This window comes from Epargyreus clarus, unplaced genomic scaffold (genome assembly GCF_041222505.1).
Source record: "Epargyreus clarus isolate Ecla_fem2 unplaced genomic scaffold, WU_Ecla_fem_2.2 ptg000002l, whole genome shotgun sequence".
NCBI classification, from domain to species: Eukaryota; Metazoa; Arthropoda; class Insecta; order Lepidoptera; family Hesperiidae; genus Epargyreus; species Epargyreus clarus.
The window spans coordinates 8,430,503-8,457,526 of NW_027332210.1; the positions used below are offsets into that span (position 1 = coordinate 8,430,503).

The window sequence follows — 27,024 nt, forward strand, 5'->3', positions numbered from 1 at the left end:
CCTCTGCTCTTTACGCATGCATGTCTCCGTGTAAAGGGACCGAGGGAACCCAACACCGAGTGAAGCGAGGCGGAAGGGCGCGACGTTTCTCACCCTACATAACAATATGTTTATAACAACAACTTGTTTTTACTTCGTGGAGACATACATTTACTACTGACAGATAGTTTTGCTTGAAGATCTTAGCGTAAATATGTAGGTTCCCTCTATTGTAGTACAAAAACAATAGATTAACGCAAATATTAGTAGAAATGATACCACATTACCTTTTACAATCATTTATTTTATGACTAAAATGTAAGGCGATCATCATAGTCTTTTAGGAGTGGCGAGGGCGTGTTCATGTCCGTGATTGACCTTAGGTAAAACCTCTGTTTCATATAGAGTTCGGGCGGCAGTTATAATTTACAATACAGTACAATACGGTTTGCATGATCGTTTCATAACTGAATTTCTATCCTTAATAAAAAAGTCAGCCTTCAAAAGATCACTGATGGACATTAACTGCGAATTGACATACGAGTAGAAAGCTGTTATGCCATACTTATCTCGCTAGGATATAACTATTGGTGGTAATAATGGTAATGGCAATAGGCCCATCCAACAGTTATAAAACTTCCATCTCTAAGATACCCAAGGGAATTTGAAATGGTATACCTACTATTCTTCCCCACACTGCTATCAACGTCACGCAATAACACCATAGGATAATTATTTACTTTGTGACGACCGATACGACACGACTCTAGATACTTCAGCCCCAGAACAGGTACATAAATTTACCATTTATAATTATGTTTGTTCAGAAATAATATTCTTCACTAATAATACTCCTTCGGTTGCGATACTTGGTATCCGGGTGACGACCAGAACTTTACAGCACTTGACGTCAAATATCGTAGGAACAAGTGTTTTATCGGTAACCGGAATTGTTGACGTTGCATAGGGCTGTCAAAAATTAAAGTAAAGTGTAAAGTACGATTTAAAGTAAAATTGTTCGTTACATATTTTTTATTTATATTTTACAGTTAAATTCACCTTTGCATGAAATTAAGAATTGTAAATTTCATAAAAAGTAATTATTATAGTTAGACATACATTGAATTTTTGTCTGCATTTTATATTCCAGTTATGAGCTGTGTTCCCCACACGCCAATCAAGGACGGTATGTAAAGTACTCCATTAAAATTTTGATCTTAATAAATACAAAATACAACGTCATATTACAAAAATGTATATATCGTCAACCCTAACGCTACAATGCATAAAAGTCAAGTGTCTCTTCACATACAAATGAATGCTATGTGTACATTAGGTGCTTACGTGTGTGTAAGTGACGTCACAAGGCGTAGTGTTTGTCTGATAAGCGATGCCGGTACTTCTTTATCAGCAGTAGGCGATAATAAGACAATAGTTTGTTGTTCTAAAAGGATATTATCTATACGTATATCTATCTACGCGTTTATATTAATATATATCAATTTAATGATATTGGAATTGTATCACAGAACAGCCGAATCTATTATTATAGATAAATATTATTTTACTGCGATTTATCTGTGTTTTTTTCTTAACTTAACTTTTTCCAATATTTGATCTAACTTATTTTTAAGTACACTGTGATATTTCCTTCCTAGATCCTAGATCCTAAATACATATTTTAATTTAATTTTTTGATACAAGTTTTAGCTGCTGTTCGAAAGCTAGAAGCACCAATCATTTTTTTATTATTATAGGAGTAGTAGACAAGCATGCAGTCCGCCTGAAGGCAAGTGGCTCCTGCAGTCCAGCTATATTGTAGTTGCTAATTTATCAATACCCAAAACACCTCAACACTTCCTACTTATACCAGCAAAATAAAACACCAAAACACATTTACCGAGCTACCCAATATTCTTTTGTCTCTACCGACATTTGATATACGATCCACATCGTAGATACGATACGTGGGGTGCGATGAAAAACGCTGACCAGAGGCACAACGTCGGCAGATTACATAAGAGCACATAAATAATACCACCGACTTATGATAATTTGACAGATATCGATTCTCGCACTTAAGTTATGCCGTAACCGGTACTGTATACACTACACGTATAGGATGCTATGCGGTGTATTTGAATTAGTAGATTTTAAGTCTTTTACCTACTAAATTAAGTACATACATACATAATTCTATTTGACCTTACTTCTTTTTTAACCGATTTCCCAAAGAAAAGAGGTTATTGTTTTTTAAAAACAAATAAATGTAAATGCATAACGAAATGAACGCAACGATTTGATTTCATACGCGAGGAGAACTTGATAATACTACGTGTTTAAAATGATTATATTAACAAAAGTGTTATTTATATACAATAATAATCGAATTTTATTATCTTATTTAAACGCCGATCACGTACTATGAATTCTGTAAATGAACTCATTATCCGATAATTTTGTAACGTATAACTTCAACTCTGAGAAATTTGCTAGCGACATAAACTTTTGGCTTTAGTGCCTTTTAACAATTTTTATCATTTTCTTATCTCTTTTTTTATAATACGGGAGTAAGCAGACGAGCATCCAGTCTACCTGATGGTAAGTGGCTACTGCCGCCCATGGATATCTGTAAACAACCCCAGATAGGATTAGATATAACTAACTACCTGAGGTCGACACAGATGCGCCGCTACCCCTGAAGACTAACTTGGAACGCCTCCGAAAAGTATGTCTCCCTTACTTACTTACTTTTGAAGGATGTGCTTCAAACCAGAACACAGCAGCATTTAACACTGCTGTTATGAGGCAAGAATAGGTGCGGCGGTGGTGACGCCGGAATCGAACCACAAAGGGTTTACCACCTTCATTCTATTCTATTATTTGTTTATAAATACACGAAATATTAAAATACTCATACATCCCCGTTAGCGAGCAGCCTTACCGTCGGAACGGAATCACCGGACGCTATCTCCGCGCACACACACGTCGTCGGATTCCGTCGTCCTTGTCGGCGTTATCGACTCGCGCATACCAATACCCAATATCGGCGGCCGTTTCTTGCGAAACAACCGACCGGCCGGTAAGGCTTGGTGCGCACTAGCCGTTTTTGTGCTTTTTTATCGAACTTAAATTTAAATGTAGAATTTTCTAAATTAAATTGACGCAGGAGAAAACATGATCGTCCACACGATGGCAATTGGTTACTATCGCTTTTTTACATCTTTAATAAACTCCAAATACAATGGAAATTTTACGTAGTCTGTTACAGCTGCCTTGGCTTTCCCCTAAAGACAAATCGTCTCGTTACTTTTTCTCTAAATCGCACAAATTACAAAAATAACATCAAGTCATTTAATTTCCTTCGCATTTTATAGATAAGACGCTTTATATATTTAAATCAAATGTATGGACAAAGCGTTTGACTTTAGTTTGCGTGGTCAAGCCAAACGTTTGTAAAATTTTGGTATTCGCGGCAAACGCCAAGCGTACAGACATGCATTTCACACGTACAGCGACCGCCGCCACGCTATATCATTCACACACCATCCTAAACCCGACCCGCCCGTGCGTACCCCGCCTAAGCCATTAGCGAGTCGGCCAGCGTCGCCGGAGATCACGTAGGGGACCGGTCGTCGTGAGCCCGTCGCCGCCGACGCCGCGCCGTCGTACCCGGCTAACGGAAAGGCGTGTTATATGTTCTACGCTGTGTTGTGACGATCTGGGGGCCTACCACCATCTTTTAAAAACCTTAAAACAGTAAAATATTCCATCATACACTGTTTAACAAACTTAAACCCTTATTAATTTTTCGCTTATCCATTGTATAAAACCAACTAAAATTGTCATATTACGCTTAAAAAGTTAAATTTCTTGCAAAAAAAGTAAAAGTATGATTAAAATAATATTATTTTAAGAGATGAACCCCCCCCTGTTATGTATTGTCACCTTTCAATACACGAATTTATAAAAGAATCCGGATGGTTCGATCGGGGAGCTATCACTACTACCGCTGCGAAACCTATGTTTAGCATGAACCAGTTCTGCGTTTCGGTGGTGCGATGCTTGTAAATGGTGGCTGCTTTACATAAGAGGTCGACCATACCGGCCATCTTAAACCTCAGAAGTTGCAAAGCGTTTGTAATTTGCTTCAGGTAGAACCTAGGTCTCTTTAAATTCCCATCCAGTGGACTGCAAGTTCGTTAGCTATTCCAGTTGTATAACCAATTTTGGTCACCACAATTCTAGATACGATAATTATTAAGTTTCCCAAATTGGAGTGAGTTATGTATTCCTACAATACACTCTCAACTCCTCAACAACTTATAATCTGCTTAAAAACATACAGGTGATCAAATGGGAAGTAGTAGAAAACATCGTATTTGAATATGTACATAGATTTAAAGGTCTCCTCCAGTAGCCCATGTAATTACCTCTAAAGTTTGGCGGCGAATACAAATGGCGAACCGTAACTTAGGTATAGAACATAAAACAAGAAAGACACTACAACTATACACAAACAAACACAACACACAAAACTAATAAATTAAACGTTAACCTGAAAACGACGTCGCTTTACAGCCGGTGTGGCATAATAAAATTTACATGTCTGAGTGTACGTTCGTTGCATAGCATTCGTCGGCTGCCTACGTACCTACTACCGTGCTACCAACCGACCAACCGACATTTCCATAATTAATTAAACCCCTATTACGCATATTCAACACTCGTATTACGTACGTGAAATTATCACGAGAGCAGCGGCGAAACGGCCTCATGAGCGGCCTCGATTTATACATTAGCATTAATGAATAGTGATCGTGTCGGGTTTGCGTAGTGTAAGTAAATCTCGTTAAATCGTTATCGTTAGTGACTCGATCGTTAAAGGATGAAGTTTCTATCGTTTTCTGAGTTTACGATTGTTCTGATGTTTGCGGTAGGTGGCGTGATGAGTTAGATTTCTTAATTAAGCACCTACATTGTAGTTTTGGTAGATATTAGACCATAGAGTGTCCTACTTTTGGGTATAATAAAGAATATTATTATTATTATAGGGGCACCTATTCAAAGTCCATTTTTATTTACAGTAAAACTTACTTATTAGTACTTAATAGTTAGATATGCCTGCACTGCCTTTGGGACGCAACACCACTCCAGCAAGTTGAATGAATTTGAATAATTGAAACACAAAACGTATAAGATAATTACGAGAGTAAAGCCATAGAGGGTATGTGTGCAATAATATTACTTTTGAATCTTAACTAAATGGTAATTTAACTTAACTTCGACTTTGATGTCCGGAATCCGGATTGTGTTGTTATTAAATCAAACATTGGAAACTTTTTAGAGATCTTTGCAAATATTGTTTCTGTCAAGTGTTTTCGAATGAATACAACGCGTCATTGACATGAAATAACTAATCAATTTATTAATTTATTACTTGTATTGTGACCTTAATTTATTAATTTTAACGTTTATTTATCATTCAATATAAAAAAGTAACAATACTGATTAGAACTGTTTTGTGAAATGGCCTAGACTATGGTATCTATAAGAAGAAATTTATTATTTCTTTCTGCAATTGTTAATATGGTAACACGTAGGATGACCCTTCTTAAAAACTTATGTCTCAGATTTCTCCAAGAAATAATAGATAATAAATATCTCATATCATCTATTAATAAATCAATAAAATAATACAAAATATATACTTAAATTAATCCTTCACATTCTGAGAGGAATACCGTGCCTAGCAGTGGGACAGCAATGGTGGTGACGATGATCATGATATACTTAAAATCCGCATTCGAAGCAAATAGTTTCTCCTTATGCCGAACTCAGCCCTTTCTTGATACCACAACATGACTTTTGAAGCTTGTCACAGCATCTTATTATGTTGTTAATTACTAACTGACCATTCGAGGGAATAAAGCCCAGCCAATGCACTTAAGACAGCTCTCCTAGGAATTCGCTGTAAAAATTTTATTCGCTCTTTATAACATCAACCGTTTTTATACGGGATTGCGAACTCGTCTCCGCATTAAGTTTTTAAGTGTTGCATAAAGTTTAATTTGTTCAGACAAAGTAAAGCGATGGACCATAAAAACGTTCTTAGAGTGAAGACCGTGGAAATTGCGGGGATTCTTTCAGTTTTCTCGACGGCTGCGTAAATTGGTAGAGATATAACTATATTATATAGTACTACTGATGTTCCATGCGGCGCAGTGGACGGTTCCGGGTTGACGGTGCATTTTATAAATTCTGAATTTATATAATTGTAGGTGTGAGTACGATCCACACACCTAGTATCGCGTATGAGTGTAGAAAGACTTGCAATAGAAGTGGCATGAGCGTGGAAAGAAAGACAAACATTAATAATGTTATTATACTTATTAGTTATTAGGTATTACCTATTTTTATGTAGGTACAGGTATTTATAAAGTTCAGTACAGTTATAGTACAAATAACAAAATCATAGAAGTCCGTACGGAATCAATACCATCAATCCGTACTCAGATAAAAGTTCGACGATAGATATAAATCAAGTTTACCATAAGACGGCCATAAATCTCAATATAGCCCAATTTGCTTTCATGCGCGTACTCTTGGGTACGATATCTTTACTCATATTATGTTATCTAGTTATGTAAGTGTGGAGCGGTCTCAATAAATATCGAGTACCTGAAGCGTAACCGGCCGAATTCACGTTCACTGAACAATTTCTATATGAGAGACCTGCCGGCGAACAAGTGGCCCTACGGCGCCGGCTAAGCGGGACGCGATTATGACGTCTCCACGCAAGTTATTTATGAATGTGACATTTAAAGCGTGCCCGAGCGCGTCGTAATGCGAGCGGACATTTTTCCGAGACACGGAAAGATCCGTCCGACGGAGCGTGTAGGCAACGCCGTACGCGACATCGCCGAGTCCATCCGCACACGCACACATGCGAGAACGAACCGGGCACCCATTCAGCCGTCACGAAACGCCGAATGCCATTTCGTCTCAAGATGCGCCGCTCGCAACGGATCGAGTGGCGAGGGGGCCGGCGCGGGCGGCGGGCGGGGGCCGCTCGGCAACTGCGCCATAATTCGCCGCGCACGTACGACCAGACAATCGCAATTATTATTAACAGATATACGTTTAATGATCGTGTGTGCTCAAACGGCCCGATGTAATTCAACTGCGGCGGTAGAGGCGCGCAATTTTAGCGTTTACGTCATTGCGGCGTTCGAGCTAGAGTGGCTCGCGGTCCGCCGGTGAACGTATGGCATCGGGGTGGGAATTAGCGGGAAGACGACGGCGGCTAAGGAGAGCGAGGTGCCGCAACAAGGGGGGAGGGGGGGAGCGAGGTCTTGCAAAGTGAGTTAGCCGAGTGATGATTTGTAGCGCGGTTAGCGTTCATCTAGCGGACCGGCGGGACACGGGGCATAACTCATTTGAACAAAGACGGATCGCCGAGGCGTGTGACAAGAGGGCGATGTGTCGACGTGTCCCGAGCGAGACACGTGCGCCCGACGCCGCCCAAAGCCGCGATGCGCCTACCTACAACGAATTCCTGAGCCAAAATTCCAAAAACCGTTTCGTGGACGTCTCAAATTAGAACTCCGGTGCATACTTCTGTAAAACCGGTGTGTCTTTCGCATTCCATTGAGACGAGGTGTTTATTACATTTAATTGGACGTTGGCATTGATTGACAAACAGTTTATTTGACTAGTTGGAACCGTGCAAAAAGAAAACTGGTTTTAATAAATAATACGAGTATAATCAGACAGGAAAATGACAAACTCGAAAACGAAATCTGTCATAAGTTACACGTACGACTATGATAATATGTACACTTCAAAAAAAGTAAAGATAAAAATATCACATTAATAGAATATTCCTATCCTATCAAATTATATTTTACCTATAAAACTACTTTATCTTCTATATAACTAGGTGCTTTAGTTATATAGTGAAAAGCAACTCGGCACTATCATTATAAACGACAAAACGATAGAAACTTACTCAAAGTCCAAACAGCGCACGCCGACGGTAACCTAGAACAAATAAGACCATTAATTATTAACGTGCCATAAACATGTCACCGGGATAGCTTTTGGAAGTCGCACAAACTAACAAAGCACTCCCAACTCCATTTAACTCCGTACACAAGTAAAAGAAACACGGCCTACATATGATTTATTGCAGAACCACATCCCATTGTGCGAATCGCGTTCCAAGTGTAAGGTAATAAATAAAATGTCCGTGTCAAACGTTCTTAGCCATCTTCTTTAAAATGTTTTAAAATATATTGACTCTAGTGGTTTGGAACTCGGCTTCTTAATTGGAGGTTCCTAAATAGAAGAAGATTCGAATCCCAGTGACTTTATAAAGTACTAAATTTAGTGAGTATTAGGAATTAATTATGAATTATGACGTTGAAGGAAAATATCGCGAAAAAACCTGCGCGTCTGAGAGTTCTTCAAAACAGTTCTCTAGAGTATGACGTCTACTTATTTGCACTTGGCCAATGCGATGCCCTTTCGTCTAAGCCACTCTCGCGCATAAATGAGAAGTATACAGGAGATAATCGAAGTTATTTATGAATAAACAAAGACCACATGCATCGCTCGAATACCACGCTAGAAGAAACTAAAACGCGACTAAACACGAATATATATCTTGTACAAATACTCTATAGTTCGTTACTGTTGTTAAATTGCGTTATTTTAAATTAAGAAGTACATGGGTGCGCACAAGTGACTTTAGTAAAGAAATTTACGCCCTTTACTAATCTTAATCGATTTTGCGTACGAAAGCTTAAAATACGACAATTTTTAGGCAATAATTGTCATGTTTCGAATTTAAATTGGCTTATTGGAGACTAATTATAACTAATAGGCGTTAATAAATCATAGGGTATATCAGATTGTCAGCGTAAAGTATACCAAAAACATCAATATGACCTTAAATGTCGAAGTACACCTGATTGAACTTTATAGTAGGTATTCAATGGATAAATTGAACAAAGACATAAAAACGACGATAGGTACGTATGAAAATCAATACACAGCTCGTCAGAATATGAAAAGATCTCTCGTGTAGTCAACTTTCCAGTTGCTCAATGAGCTACTGTACAAATGAAAAGTGAACACAAAAGAATTCAGGTTCGCTGTGAATCAACGACAAATACGAGTGGCATTATATATACATCTATCTATATAAAATATATCCATTCTTTTAACAATGAATCAGACAATATGTAAAAAGCGATGCACAATTCAAAGGTGGTGGAATCCTTACGTTTTTTGAAAATGACGTACGGTTGCTGGCTTACATTAATGATAAATAGGAAGAAACCAAAAATTTGACTTTCTGTTTGCTTTATACAGAGCTAATCTTATAAACGTTTGATAACCTTGTACATAAAGTTACGAATAAATTGATAGATAATGATAAGTAGGATATGTACATCTTTTTTCTGGATTTTGAAAGAAAATAAAGGTTACAAATAACACATTTAATATTAATTGGCTGAAGCAAAAAAAAACACCCGTATAACACCCTAGTTTATTAAATTCTTCTGCTCAATGAGATCGGGTATAAATGAAAAACGTGCACAAAAGACTCGCAAGTTCGCTATAAATCAACGAGGGAAGGCCACAAGGGCGTCGGGCGGTAAACTATCTATGTACCTACAGTAGGTACACAGTAGTGGCAGTAGTAGGTATTCTTCTGATATACTATTTCGTAACTACAAACCGTTATTATTTACATATCGTACTTTATCGATACGCTAGGGCATAGCCAACGGTTACAACATAACCAATGAATCAAGAATCATACGAAACCTAATTATAAAAGAAAAACTAAAACAGTTTTCAACAATATATTCCGTACGTTTCTGTTTGACTTTCAACACTCGCTGAAGTTGAAAAGAGACGAAACGAATAAAGTTGAATAAGAGTCAAAATAAGCTTAATTAAGAACAAACCCAATAATTAATAATAATAAATTTAGCCTCCCAAAATTGAAATTTAACAGCCTGTCTACTACGAATTGCCAAACTTTGATTTTTGGTAGACAAAAATTGGATAGTAAATTGATTACTACTAACGGCCATAAAACTTAAAACTACGAAATCATCGGTAAGCGGTTTCACAACGACAAAGAAAACGGTTTCCCATATCGACCAACCAAATATCAGTTGCGTAACATTTCGGACAGAGCCACAAACGGCCACATCTAGGAGGTAGGCAGTCGAGTCGGGCACGGCGGACAATGCGCATAAAAAATCAATAAAAGCCGGGAATGGCCTTCGCGGAGGTCGCACGACGCCGCTCGGATCACCGGCCGCCCGCCCGTGTCACGTCGCCCGCTCGTTTCTGGGGATTGCGGGGCGGAATCGAGCCTCGTCTTTTTTTCCCATTTCCGATTGACGAATCTAGGTTGGTATATTTTTGTGAGCACATTCCGATTTTTGGTGAATATATGTCTAAAAATTTATATGGGTTAAAATCTGCCTCTCAATCACGGAGTCCTAGCAGATTTTAGAATAATTGCTGACATGCCCAAAAAAAGGCAAATTTATGCAACTGGCACGATATCACAATAAAAACAAAAGGCAGTGTCTACAATGTTTGTAAAAGGTAAACTTTAAAACAGCTATAGCGATTTTGACTCCTATCCAGACTTTTAGTAAAGACTTTATAGCTTCTTTCTCACCGTTTACAAAGTTAAGAAACCAGTAAAAAAATCTCAGAAAAAATTATACCTTGTTAAATGACATTAAGAGAAACGAAATAAAAAGTTCTATGGAAAACTATAATAAAAGTAAAGCGCTGAACACAAAATGCTTCGTTTCTATGACCTAATGTACGTTACAATAAAAATATATTCGATAAATTTTGATTTATAAGTAGAAAGATTCCACATCTTGGCTTACAGCCGAGCGGATACCGCCTTTTACATGTTCGTATTTTACAAAAGCTGTAATATAAACCAATTTTAACTTTACGTCATCCGAAATTTTCTTGAAACTGCAAAATGTGGAACTATATTAAAGTTGCCTATTCCATTTTACATGAGTAATATCGACATTCCTATTTTATCTCACAAAGTACGTGTCATACATTATCGTGCCATATTTGAAAGATATATTGATCTTATAAAATAAGCAAAATAATATGTTTATGATAAGGTAAAATCGTGCCTACCTATGGCATGTACAGTACAGTTTTAAAGTAAGAACTATTTGGCGAAACCGACACATTGTTGCACACAACACGAATGTTTTGTACAATTGTGTTTACGTTTATTAAAGAAAAGTTATATCATGAAAAGTAGAATATATTGTTTTGTACGTTAATTTTTAGGATAATTAATAAGGCCTTGACAGCGGTAAACCCACCCTGTCTCATCTTAGATCAGTATCCATAAGTAGTCTATTGTTGTATAGTGCTCAATGAGTGCTCACGATGACTCACGGAGGTCCCGGGTTTCTGAGGATGAGTCGATCTACATTTATGTGGGTATCACCCCGGGAAAATCATTTTTATCATGAGCCAATACCGTATATAATATAATCTATTGTTCGATAGGTAAATCGGCTAGTTAGTTAATAATTTATATTATTGATAAGAACGATTTATTTGCAGATTTTTAAAATTACGGATTTAAATTAAAAATCCGTACAATATTCAGCATATTTATGGTAACCAGCTCAAAAGCGATGTCAAGGATGTCAAGGATGTCAAGGAAAAGAGATGTCAAGGAAATATATTCATGTAAGGGTCATACCTCATTTGTAAACCTTACATTGGTTAAGTCGTTTAAAAACGGATTATTTCGGAAATAAAACGGAAAATGAAATATATGTAATATACCAAGAATAAAAAATAAGGCGGTCATACATGATAGGTATACAGTGTATTTATTCCGAATGTTGCATGGATTGTAAACACGACGAAACTGAACGAAATAATAATTATGTAAATATACACATTAACATAACGCTTTGCATTCGTTATGTTTTAACAACTAAAGCTATATTACGCCAGTCGTGCGCTTTCGGCTTCAAATGATAGAACTCTACTGCTCTACTACGGTCACTAGCGCGCAATTAGTCTGTTATTTGCAAAAAAACAGACTAATTTGGAAAAAAACAGACTAATCTGGAAGACGCAGTGACCTATCCACGGATCCTACACTGCACTAATCAACTTAATGTTGGAATCAACACCACCCAATAAAAATATAAAGTGAGAATATAAACTTGTCATTCAATTCGTATAAATAAAAAGGTAATATTAAATCAAGCGATCATTAACAAAAGCTCGGCCCGCGAACGTGGGTGGTACTACGTCGATAAATGAGGTGAGACCTTGCGAGACCATCCAAATGTCAGTGACACAGCCGGTGACGCTGGCAGCGTTCGGGCGCGACGCGTTATCGCCACTCAAACCTGTATCTGTGTAAATAATAATACTCGAAGCGTTGATAACATACCACAATATCTTCGATGTACACAATTAGGTATGCTCGGCGGAACAACTTGGCCAAAGTTCAAAGAGTTAACGCCGTTTCATTCAGTGCCAAGTGCAATATTTTTAGTCGGCGCTGTGACTGAGCAACTTTCGATGAACGTAATCACTATATTCGTCTCGAGTTTGATCATTTTCATCAATCCATTGCTGTCCCACTGCTGGACACAGGTCTCCTCTCAGAATGAGAAGGATTAGGCCATAGTCCACCGCGCTGATCATGTCCGTCCATTTGCGCTGACCCATACATTTCACACACAATTGAGACTTTTCTTTATCTCTCAGGTATGCAGATTTCTTCACGATGTTTTCCTTCACCGTTTAAGCAACTGATAATTAAATTCTGAGTTTGAGTGCGGTGTATTATGTTATAGTTATAATTATAACTATTTTATTATTAATTTTTTTTCGGAATCTCCCGCGTGAAATAATGCGGCTTATGCCGAGAGATTTATTGAAGCTATTTATTTACTCTATAGATTTACGATTTGATTTAGTGTTACGAATATTCTCAATTTATCACTGTCATTGTTAAAACCGTAACTGTTATTACTTAATGATTTCGTATATAATTTGTAAATACGTCAATAAATAATAAATAATCATCTACTTCAATGACATATTTAGACTGTAAAAAATAATAAGTATTTTTGATAACACGAAAGTCTAAAGAATATATGGAAAACTCCTATGCAAAATGTCATACGTTTTGCTCTCGCGGGGGTAATTTTAATGCGTTGTCTTTCAGTCAGCCAATACTGGGGTAATATAAAAAGCGCTGTGCGAATAACTACTTAACCATACATCTCAGAAACATCCGAGCCCCATTTGTCACATAACAAACAAGGAAAACCAAGTGTACATATGTGCATTGTGCTTTGCAACCGCCTGGTACACCGGCCAGAAATAAATCGCAGACACGCAACGACACATACCCACGAGCCGCTCGCTGGATCGACACAAGTGCCACGTGTAAGGACACTCACAATAAAACTGTATCATTGTCTCAGAATACATCACGTATCACAAGTTACAACTCAGCGATCATAATGTATATGATAGTAAGCCTATCATATACTTTATATGTATATGATAGGTATATGATATCTTATAGGGTGTTTATATGTACTTATAGGGTATATGACCTTAACTAAATAGAGTCCTAATTCACAAAATTCTTTATAATTATTATTGTTCAGGGCATATTTTTAGAGGCTGAGAACTGCACTGTACGCATAAATAGATTACTTACATTTATGCATATAAGCCGAATGAATTTCCAAAAAACCTATCTTAGTAATCACGTTGAGCATGGGAAACTTCTATGCAAAGTTTGATGATATATCATCAATCTATGAATGAGTCTACTGGGTTTCATGAATGCGGTACCTACTCGTGTAACCACGGATAAGGATAACGTAATGATTATCAACATAAATCAAAATACTACTTCAAGCACAGTAATATAACCGTGTTTAATCAACTATATATAAACATTCAATTAAAACTAATGAACAATGAGGGCGGGTGTGTTTAGTCGCATATTATTATTCAAAGTTTTTGCAAAGCGATTTATTTCCACGTATCTCGCTGGGGGATTTCCCGAAGCGCGATGACATAATCGATAAATAAATGTCAGCCAAATGCTCGCTGATTGATTTATACTTTGAAATGTATGAATTCTTTGTTCTTTTTAAATGTAATGAATTTTATACGTATTAAATGCATTTGGGTCCATTTAATATCCAATTAAAACTTCTTCAGGGCATATCCATTATATATTATAATTTAATTTAATTAGATTTATTTTACTGTAATTTTTTGGCAAACTATATTGTTTTATTAATACATGAAAATTAAGATGTCTGTGTGGATTTGTGTATTATGATTTATGATCCTTAGTTATTGAAATAAACGATTGTTATTATAACATTCGGTGTACCGGCTTACCCAATTACTAAACGCTATTACGTCAACTAATTTTTAATTTAAATCAATTAGGTATGTTGCATTGACAACTATATTTTACCGCAAATAAGGGAAATCCTAAACAAATGTCGAAAGACTAACGCCTTTTATCTATCCAATGCTCTACATTTGGTTAGTTAACATACCTACTTGAAATATTATGAAATTTATGACAAGAAATATTATAATAGCAAAAAAGATTTTTTAAAGTGAACATTTGTTCCGTCCTTACAGTGAAACTATTGCTACCAGTAGGCTTTCCCCTCTAATGAGTATTATTACAGTTGTATTGTTCCCAACAAGACTATAATGAAAGTAGAAATCGGCGCTATTAACATTAACGGGTCTTAGACTGGGTCCTCTTAAATAAACCAGAGCCTAGTATTACTTACGATTGGTGAAAGGTACGCTCGAGTTCCGTCGCTTGAACTGTACCGAAGGGTTTTCCCACGAACGCTTAAGGCGGGCACACACGATGGTGTCTATATTTAAACTTAAGGCGAAATTTTGTAGTAATTATTTTTTACACACAAAATAAAGATCGGTAGAACTCTTTGTGATTCAACTTAAGATATATTAATGTCAAACATATGTTTACCCTTTAAGAGCAATTTTAGGGGTTATTTGTCCTAGTTTGAAGGGACTCTTGAAATGTTCCAACTTTTCCTAGGTACCAACAAACCTGTGGCCGAACTCAGATAGGATTTCAATCCAATTTCGGGTAGAAATGTATGAATGGCGATATTTTATTAATTAATAAAATATGTAATAGTGTTATCGTGTATGACGGCTCTTACGTTCACATTACTTTCCGAAGCGAAATGCCAAGACTTGGGTAACAGTACACATTATATCTAGTTAACTACTAACTACCGCGCTTTAAACGTTATTTGTGATCTACAAGCCGATAGGAGGAATGTCTCTATTTTATGTTCTCCAGTTACTTGTATACGGTTCAACAAAGCAAATATTTTTGACACTATCTTGCAACAGAAACGATTCCGCTGGTTCCGTTACGATAATATTATTTAATATATTTTCCATTTATAAATATTTTATGATACGATACAATACCTCCGCTGTTACTAATAATTTTGGAAATACTTAATTACGCCAAAAAAACATAATTTCTCACAATAATAATTCTAATAAGTACAAACATACTTTTTTATTCAAAATAGGAGAGGATTTTATCATGTCATCGTCTTTTCCCTTGAGGACTAAGTTGGGACGCCACATTTCTGTGTATTCTGCTTTGACTTCTAATATTTACACAACATGTCTACAGCATTGCAAGTTCTAAGAGCAAATAGCTTATCTTTGATATAAATTCCCAGAAGCTAACCGCACTAAAGTACCATAGATCGAATAATAATTAAATGTTTCCTAGAAAATCATTGATAGAACACAACCCACGTAATCGGAAAAGTAAATAAGTGAAAGAGTACCTACTTCAACCCTGTATCTACGACGGATAAATGTCAAATATAATAGAAGCTTAAAAATTGGTACAATCTTAAGTTTTCTACTTTCACATGATAACTACATAGCACTCACACTCACTGCAATTACTGAAATAATTCTATTTTATTTACTAGATCACGATATATCAATCGCATTCAAAATGAAAAACGTACATTTTCAAATATATAGGTATTGACCAAATAACATACGAGTATTCTACAAAAGAATAAATACGCAAGAATTGTGTCTCTTAATACAATTAACACAAAAACATACCTAAACCATCAGTTGGGTAGACCAACTGTAATAAATGATAACGGTAATGATTACACTACAACTACATACATTCATACAGACAACATCAAACCTCAGCCATGTGCCATAATGCGTTGAGTTCACGTGCAAAATCCACAAAGCGTGAAGCTCGGGCTTCAATTCTATGCTACACACTCATACGTGAAATAGACACAGCGGAGGTATATACACAATGACATGAAACCGGTCTAGTGCACACATACGCGTTTGGTAGTGCATGTCTTTTTATGTATACGAAATAAATAGGATGGGATTCTATGTCTGTGATTTGAACGTAACGGTTACATAAGCTCATACGGCTTTTTTATTTTATTAAATTGTGTGGTAGACCAATATACTATCATATATGAGTCTGCCACACAAAACATCATAGAAGTCGAAATATAAATAATCAATATTGGTTTCAGGCCTCTTCTGTGATTATTTTGTGATAGTTGTTGTTTTGGCTCTAGTAGTCTGTGTATAGTTCGCGCCAAGTCCGCTCTGAAGTTGTTGCGAGCAGGTGTAGTCATACAATTTGTTATGGTGACGCGATACATTTCTAATATCTATGTCTATTTAAGAAAAAACTTGGAACCTAGTAAATAGGTATAGTCTGCTTACTTACTACTTACTTACTAGGTCCGCTCTGAATATAGAAATTTTCTATTTCTATAATATATTGCAGATATTGCGTAAACTTATATATAACTTATATAACTAATAATCCCTCCAATGGAATGTATAAACAAAATATATATATTTTTATTTGGTCTACGGGGACACTTACTTAAATTGTGAGTTATATTTTTTTACTATATATGTACTATAATACCTCCGTATTATATAGGTAAAATAAAATAACTCAACGCGGGTAAACCCGCATGCAGTTGCAACACACCCGGGCGAGTGTTACGTACCACGCGGATCAAAGAAAGTCTCAGTGGCGTAGGTCGAGAATGGCTAGTGCACGGTTGCGTTCGATAGTTGTTAGACTAACGTGACTATACGTTCAGTTTTAAACGGGACCGTCCCGCTTTTCCGCTTTTCGTTCCCGAGAAAAACTTCAGGAAGCAAAATCAGAACGATTTTCCTAAAACAAGATCTATGTGAATATTTAAAGGACCTGCCAAAAGTTTTATTCTAGTTATATTTTAAGCTAATATTTATTTCCTTCAATTAATACGAAAGTAACAAAAAAAAATAAACCAATTTCATTAAGAACCGACCTAGGTTAGATATTCAGTAAAATCAAGTTTGATATCCTAGATTCCCGTACATATTGGAAACCAAAACTGAATTTCCTTCAATCGTCCCTACTAATTGTCAAAATAAACCAACATCCCGATTTCGAGAACCAAATGGTCACGGTAAGTAAACCCACAATGCCTATAGGTGCGGAGAATGCCTACGTTAGAAAGTTGTCGGGCGCGTTGAATAGCGGCGTTCAGTTGTATGTACTCGTATAGGTACATGTATGTATGTATGTCTGTATGAACGAGTTTCGTTGAGACTTAAACGTTTGCAAAAGTAAATGCATTTCTGCAACTTCACTAGGAGTTTTAAGTGTAATGTTAGCTATAGGCAGGCTGTCTATTGGCGACTTTATGAGCGATAGTAGCGTAGGATATTATTCGAAAAACATGTCAATAATAGCATTTCTTCTACTATATTCTATTCCAAAGTAAAGTTTGTTTGTACAAACATGAACTAAAGTTTAGTTACTAAAATATTCATAGTTACAAGACTAAACTAAAGTATAGGAGGAACAACTCGTAATTATCACCAATTTCCAGTTGACTAGATTAGGGAAGTTGCTTACGGATGGCTTTAAATGATAGCTCTATGACTCTATGCTAAGTACATGAGTGTATTGTATGTTATTCGAAATCAGATTACTACATCGATGTGAAACAAAGAAATGTCTCTATCAAGCTTTAATATTACTATTGCCTTTTTTCAAAAGAAAAGAACACAAATGAAAAAGACACAAACAACCACGTTAAAATACTAACATTATGACGTCACTTATTTCCACCACCCAGTTCCACTATTAAAGCATTTCCGTTAGAGAAATACGTTCATATAAGTATTATAATTTTATTCATGCTTGTGTAAACCATGAGTAATATTATATTATGGCGTAATACGTGACTACTAAACATTCCAACTTAATTAGATTTATATTTTTTTCTTTTTTTTGTATAATATTGATTAGCAAACGAGCAGGCTGACCATCTATTAGTAGATAGTAAGTAGCTACTGACGCCCATGGACATCTATAGTCAACCCCCGATAAAATAAAATTCCTACCTGAGGTTGGCAACAGATGCGTTGCTGCCCCTTCAAACCAGAATAAAGAATCTTTTCATTGAAGTCACTCATAAAGAATTTTAATTTTACCATAGAACTGTAGAATTGACTAAAGTCCTCTTATATACCACTGGTTTGTAGCAGAACACAGTTACTTTGGTTTAAAAATGTATTAAGGCTTAAGAGTAAGAGGCTTAAGAGTGTTTTAGAAACGTCTAGTAGTGTTTACAAATGTCTATTACAATATTTTTTCGTATTCTACTGAGTTACTCTTCTATGTCACACAACTGGACTGATACGCCTGAAGCATACATCGAAACGGAACACGACAGCTTAACATCACCACACATTTCCCATTTTCATCAAACCTCAAACTCTCACACTCATTATTCTCGTGCATTTAATCAAGGCATCATCGCACGTACAATAGCCGTACATACACACACGCACGCACACACACACAGACACACACACGAGCATCGCATGACGTGTGACGTCACCAACGAAACATTTCCACTTGATTACATTAGCGACACGTACGCTCCCCATTGTCAAAGGGCTCACGTTTCGAGATCGCCACTTCACACGGCGCTGGCGAGTGGTAATGGAAATGGATAATGCAATTGAAGCAATATTCGTGTTGCTGTGTACGTGTGTACATAAACACGTGTGTGGCGTGTGTGTATGTAGCATTCGACAACGATGTTCGATGGATTTATACTCTCATGATACAGCATGAAAACATTGTTAGGTAAACAGAAGTGTTAGGTGCTGCTGTGTTCCGGTTTGAAGGGTGTGGTAAGGGAGACATACTTATCCGAGGCGTTCTGTGGCGGCGCATCTGTGGCCGACCTCAGGTAGGAATATCTAATCCTATCTGGGGTTGATTACAGATGTCCATGGGCGGCAGTAGCCACTTACCATCAGGTGGACTGCATGCTCGTCTGCTACTCTTATATTATAAAAAAAAAAAATTGTAAATTTCAAATTATATGAATTACAAAGTAAAGAAATAATTTAAATTGTACAAATAATAGTGTTGGAGATAAGATAATAAACATATTAATATTAATGACAATAATAATGAGTAACGATTACATTGGGATTGACCGTAATTTGTAACTGAATGAAAATTTATATTGTTGTACAAAAGAGATATTTTTTCATACACTCAGACCTCAATTCTGTTGTCAGTTAAAGTTTAAATAAATTTAATGATATTAAACATAATCGGATATCACACTGGATATGATTGATACTAGGTAATACAGTAGTCGTTCCGACTTAAGTCTTCAGCGGTAGAAATGCATCTGAAAGCTTAGTTAGGGCTTTGGGGTTAGTTACGGATATCAATGAGCGACAATTGCCACTAAGGACCAGTTGGTAACACCATCGTCTGCCACCTCAATATAACAACCGAAAAATCTCAACAAACATACACTATTTGAAGGTGGCAGAACCCTTTGTGGTTCAACTCCGGCGGCACCACCGCCACACCTATTTCTATCTAATAACAGCAGTGTTAGGCGCTTCTGTGGTCCGGTTTGAGGGGTTTGGTAAGGGAGACAGACTTTTCCGAGGCGTTCCAACTTAGTCCTCAGGTGTAGCGGCGCATCTGTGGCCGACCTCCGGTAGGAATATCTAATCCTATCTGGGGTTGATTACAGATGTCTATGGACGGCGGTAGCCACTTACCATCAGGTGGACTGCATGCTCGTCTGCTACTCTTATATTATAAAAAAAAGACACTCAAATCACCCACATGTGTGGCTAGATACACAAACAGCAACAAGAACCTCGAGTAACATCAAATGACACGAGTCACCGCCGAGCACGTTTCCTGTTTTTTAAGAAGCGAAGCGGCACGTACAATAGGTACCTATACCTACACTACCCACGGTTATTGTCGGTGCATTTTTCCTGACAAGATAATTTTATGCAAGATCGCAATGTAAATCCGCTAGCGAAGGAATTTTTGAAGCGTATGCATCGAATAAAATACGGTTTTAGTTTGAAATATATTGTTGGCTTATTTTTCCTTCTAAGTTGCAACCGACTTAAATGTTTGCTTTTATGTAAGGTAAAAATGTAAACTACTTGTAAATGCAGGATGCATATTTAATGTTCCGTACCCAAAGAGTATAAACGAAACCCTATTACTATTTTCATGTAACGTCAGGATCTTTAAACCGTTCCGATATTGATCTATAGTAATTTTAATGACATACATATGTCAGCCACGTTTCATAATATAAGATTTTTCATACAAGCAAAACAAGTAGGTAAACAGACACCGGAATATCAATTCCCAAAAAGTATACTTTCGTTAAAATTTTATCAACATGCACTCCTTTTTAAACGCTTTGTAAACTTAAAATATCATTGTTTAAATCCTAAGTATTTTTAGGATAAACTAAAAAAGAAACTTTTAACAACATCGACAAAAAAACAAATTTTGACCTATTTTATAAATAGTCAATAGTTATTACAGTCGCATCAACACACATACTAACTTATATCATAATTCATATCGATATTATATCCTATACTCATACTCAAGCCCAACTAACATAACCGTTATATAAATAACAATTTGTGTACCGACCCCCGAGTCGTGCCGCATTCAACCCGCCCTGCATGATCTGACACGCAAAAGTTTTATAGCACAAATCCTAACTTATCTCGAGTTCAAATAACTCACACTGTTCACGTTTATTCTCGCTTCAAGTTATTTTTGTGTTATAAAATATAAGAGGAAAACTTGCACGCTATGCATCTACTGTTTTATTAGCGCTCTTTGGGACAAAGGATATGATAAGTATAATAAATTTACACGCGATAAAATAATATGAAACTTTTAAGGGTAGCCGTATCTGTGACCCATCTCGGAAACAGTAGTATTTTCCTAACCTTAAATACCTATAATCCTCCGTTGGTTTCGTGTTTTTTATGTAATGAAATAGACTTAAGTTATAACATAATTTTCCACGTCTGTCTTACATTTTAAACACTTTACATATCCTTGAAAACATTATACATTGACTCACAAAGTTGCCTTACAATGTTTTCCTTAAAGCCAAAACAAACTTTAGTTAACTAAATAGGTATAACTTTAGAATCTTTTTCTCTGTTCACTAAAGGAAGGCTGAGCTTACAATGGTTGAGATCGAAAGAAGCCGATCGAAAATGAGTTGTTATCACCGATATCTAGGTTCGAAGACCTAGTTAAGTAAGACTCACCGCACAGTTCCAACAAGAACACAGCAGAGCTATATAACCCCACAATACTTTAGTACCCTGAGCCATCGGCCCGATAGCTAAGTTACAATCGGCTCTATGAAGCTACCATTTCATAAATCGCACGCCATTCCGTTTGAACGCATTGGCCGTTCTATGCGATTTATATCGGTGGTCGGGTTGAATGGCCCAGTATTGTGGAGCGCAGTCGGTATAAGCTCAGATCTTTAAAAAATTACTATAAAAGTATAAAAAGTGAGTATTGTCCCCTTTTAAAAGCTTTTCATTGTTTTCTCATGTAATTATGTTTGTCTAATCTTGCACCTCAATTTTAAACTACTCTTACTTAGACGATTTAGATGTAATTTGAAATACAATTATGTAGTATAGATATCAATGCGTAATTTTCAATTGTTACATTAGGCAAATAAAAGTATAGTCTGTGTAAACGTTACTATTTATTACAATACACCAATCACTATTTCAATCTTAAAATTATTTTTGCATTTATTCCCTATTCGTTTAATACTTAAAACATTCACAAAACGAAATGCAAAAATATAATAGCAAATCATGACTCAATTCAGACGAAATCAACACTAAATACTTCAAGTTTAATTAAAGTCTTCATAAAAACTACATCTTATTGGATCCCTAATACCTTTCGCAATCTTTTCTTATCCTTAATCTCTCTCTTAATCTTTGTTTCAATTACTTCACAATCTCGTCAAGTTAACATTGCTCATTTAATTTAATCGATAACTGCTTTGTCTCGTGTAACGCTTGACTCGAATATCTCGAATACGTAATCCTCTCAACTTATTCAAGATTTAACACAGTTGACTGAAGTAGATGATCTCTTGCGTGAAATTGATTAAATCTATATACAGTTGGAATGATAACAGGCGTGTTTGTGTAATGTTGCGTTGTTTCCTTGAGATATACCTCTGATATGTTGTGTATAGCATGAGCGTTCAAAGATCTCAGGAACTTTACACATATCCCGTGGCTATAAAGCATTTTAATGGATTGATAATTTTGATAAATACCAAATAAAGTACGTATATAAATATTTTAAATTTATACACGAAATAATAAGCATTAATTTATTTTTATTTTATTAAAAACTGATGAATGAAAAAATATAATAATAAAACTGACCGTTCAAAGTGGGCAAAAATCGAATTTAAAAATTCTGTTACATACATAAAGGTCAAGTTAATAAAAGCGTAGTAAAAAAACGCATTAATTGATTCGATTAATATTTTTAATTAGTATAACTCTATTGTAAAATAATAAGGTAATAATGAAAATAAATAGGTAATGAAAAAGCAAACCAGATTACATTTCAGTTCATCTGAATTTAGGTAAATCGTCCATTTACAAACAAACGCTTACAATACCTACATATTCTGTAATCACTTAAAAGTCGTATCACACAATGTTATTATATTAACGACAATTACAACAACATTTAAATAACCCACATCAATAGCAAACAAAACAAAATAAGAGCTCAATAGCAATAGCAAAGTATCACAAAAAAAATAAACGCCTGTTCTATACACGTTCTAATCTGATCTTAAATGATATGTTTATTCAAATGAGTCACGAATAAAATGGAGTCCACAGACAAGATTATTATTAAGCTGCCTATCATTTCGTAATCTACATACAAAATTAACCCGTAATATAATTTGTAAATGAGCCGACCGACGCATATTTTATTATGTAAAGATCAACCGCTTTTCATACATTGTTGAATACACAACTCGATCCGGTTACAAGTTCTTGAGTAGTTTCATTTATGATAGAGCTTCGAGTTGATTTGATTTTCATAATTTAATAATAAATCATTCATTGCAATCATGTTCATAATGTAGGTTACGTTACGGTTACGGTAAGTCATTTAAAGTGAGGGGTTCCTAAGAAAACATGAAAAACCTCGTAAATACTTAAAATTTTAAATTCAAGTAATACACGGAAATTTCGTGCACTTGAAAGTTACTAATCACCATCATCAATCCATTACTGTGCCACTGCTGGGCACGGGTCACCTCTCAGAATGAGAAGGATTAGGCCATAGTCCACCGCGCTGGCCAAGTGCGAATTAGTAGACTTCACTGAAATTTGAAAACTTTTTTTATGCAGGTTTTCTCACGATGTTTTCCTTCGCCGTTTAAGCAAGTGATAATTAACTTCTAATACGCACATAACTTTGAAAAATCAGAGGTGCGTGCCTGGGATTTGAACCTCGGCCCTCTGTGTCGTGCGTGTCGTGTACACACACAGATGAGACCACAAAATCCCAGACCCATAATCGAAATCTAAATCATAAATAATCGTCCCGGCCGAGGAACGAACCCGGAATCCTGTGCGTCACAGTTTGATATAGAGACCGCTCCACCACACAAGTCGTACCATAAAATATTAAGTACTAAAAGACAATTTCTTAGAATTCTGTATGTACCAAATATTACTTACAATATTAATAACAAACTTTTTTGTTAGTAACTAGGTACTTTCGTTGTTACTACCGGCGCGTATCTGCGTGTTATCGCGAGAGGTTAAGTCGTATCATCGAGTTAATTCTTAACCAACTATGAATGAAATCCTATTTACAGTTTCTTTAATAGTATTATTTTCGTACGTTTCGGTTGAATTTAGATATATTTTTACCCGACTGCGGAGGGTAATGTTTTTCGAACATAATATGTATGTATATGTTATTCTTTGGCACGCCCTGAATCTCAAACAGCTTGATGAATTTTAACACATGAGGTATCGTTACATTCGTCTAATTTGTGGGAGTGACATAGGATATTTTTAAGCATTGGTTTTTTTTTTTCATAATAAAAATAATGCGGCGGTGCAGGATCAGATGTCTTCTTGATAATTTTGTTTAAGGCGAATTTCTAACTATGGTGATTAAGGCCAATATATAACATAGGTGTCATTTTACTATGAATACGAAAAATATAAATATTTATCCGTTAAGTGAGTACTTCAAGGAGTCTAATATCACATGATAATAAATAGTTGTAGTCTATCAAATTAGAGAGTACAATATAAAATATATAATACAAGCCCATCCATAACATAACCTAACTTTTCCATAAGATACATCTTGTTAATGTATAGCGATTATTCTTGAATACGGCTCATTAAATAAAATCCAACAGTAAATTTCCTTAGCTCGCAGTACAGAAGTATTAAGTACATAAAACGGCGGATGTGAAGTCTAAAATACTTTTTCACGAGACCTCCGAGCGCGGCAAAACGCTGAGGGCATTTCGACCTAGGGTTGCCACATAGTAATACAATTTTGCTAATAGAATGAGGTAAAAGTTTGTTTCAGAATACTTTTACACAATTTTTTAAAATATTTAATACATATAATCTAAATTATCGCGGTGTTATCGTTCATAAGATTTCATATTGTATATACAGTATGTTTTTCATACTGTATGTATACTTATTTTAAGATCAAGTTGAAAAACAGTCATTAATATTCAAAAGTTTACCCAAACCCAAAAGTTTGTAAAATACCTACTGTAAATAATTCCCGTAGTGGCAGATGGAAGCCCTATACAAAACCTCCACGCAATTCAAAAGTTTAATCAAAGAACCTTCCCAACTCGGCGTGACCGCACATAGTTATAAACAGAACGTAATAACTCTCGACATCAATTTGGCCGTCTCGTTAAAATTACACAAATTCTATGAGAGTCGTTAGACCGACAAATTCCATGACAAATATCGCAAGCAAACAGCGATATTTCCGTGATCGTGGTCGTGTATGCACAGAATAATGGCCCGACGACGCCATAAAATCGGATTAATCGAAAAATAAACACGATTCCGCGCGAACACGTGAGTTTTCTCCATGGCGTATGGCGTCACAAGGTCAACGGACGCTTCCATGCTCCGCAACGGCATTCACAATTCACCCATTTACCGAAACGAACCGATTCGTGTCACCGTTTACGATAACGCGACGTTCACACAGCCAACTTACCTGATAATTCCTGTGGCTCCCTCGGAACAATCCAATCACAACACTGTTCACCAGATGCACAGTAACCGCAACACACAATACAAACGTCTCCTCGTCCCACAACAAAGGGGACGATCGGCCGGCGCGGTGCAATAGGCGCGCACGGCGGGGTCCGGTCGCGAGGCGAGTTTATCTGTCGGTGACAGCGAACGAGCGCCGGCCGCCTCGAATAACAATAATGAGTCGGCTAATTATTATTATTACCGGTCGCGCGGTCGCACCGGCTCGTACGTACGTAGGTAGGTGGCGTAATCGCTGAATTCCATATAATCGCGCGCGCACACTCTCGCACCGCGCGTCCCCTGCGCGCCACGTGCGATGACGTCGGCGACTCGGCGACTAGGCGCAGGCGAGCCGGCCGGCGGTCGCGTAGCCGGTGCGATACGGCGTCGACGAGCACTCGCACATATCGATCTCGTGATGAATTGGACACGGTGAGCGGTGAATGCACCGCCGGTGGCGGTCTCCTTTCACGTCGGCGAAAACGCAATTTACGAGCGGCGTGCGGCGCGGCTCGGCCCGCAATGTCGTGCGAAACGAGTCGACGACGGTCGCCGAGCAGAATTCGCCGGCGTCGTTTGTTGTGTGCGCGAGTAGTATGGAGCGCGGGCGCAGCGCCACGCGGACGCGGCGAACGTTCTCGAACACCGCGAGATAACACGTGTATTTATTAACGGCGGGAATTGCGCAACAATAATACGCCGATAAGTGTATTTATTCAACCTCGTTGCGTTCGTATCGTAGTATTAAGGGAATGGTGACATGAGGTCGAACACCGATAGGACTGAATTTCACGGGCGCATAATCTATTTACGTGTGCTGGGACTTTCCTAATCGTGTCAATCAAAGGATGCGTTAGCTAAATTACACGCATCACAGCTTTATAATTTTGCCTTGTATAGAAACAATAAGATATTAATTCGCCCGGGGACTCATGGGGATCCATGAGTCACGACATAATGCCTTACACAGCTGTACAGTCACAGACGAAGACTCACTAGGCTCTATTAAACTAAATATGTATGATAAATTATCATTGATAATAAAATAAATTGGCTATATTCTATAGTTTTTCTATTCTATTATATAAAGTGATTTATCTTCCATTGTATTTGGTCTATTAGAAGTAGGGTTGTCACACCTAAATGGCCTACGGTGTAAAAAAAAACTGAACCAAGTGGAAC

General features: G+C 36.7%; 1 protein-coding gene across 5 annotated transcripts in view; it reads right to left on the bottom strand.

Moving 5' to 3' along the window:
• The window catches only part of CtBP (C-terminal binding protein), a 178,738-nt gene that overhangs the window by 106,771 nt on the left and 44,943 nt on the right, over positions 1 to 27,024 (bottom strand). For 3 of the 5 annotated variants that reach the window (XM_073079608.1, XM_073079593.1, XM_073079584.1), the window contains exon 2: positions 7,991 to 8,022. The gene's annotated coding sequence lies outside the window, so the exon portion shown is untranslated. Of the gene's footprint in view, positions 1 to 7,990; positions 8,023 to 25,801; positions 26,375 to 27,024 lie in introns of those variants that run through there. The other 2 variants (XM_073079615.1, XM_073079600.1) reach the window with 1 other exon arrangement.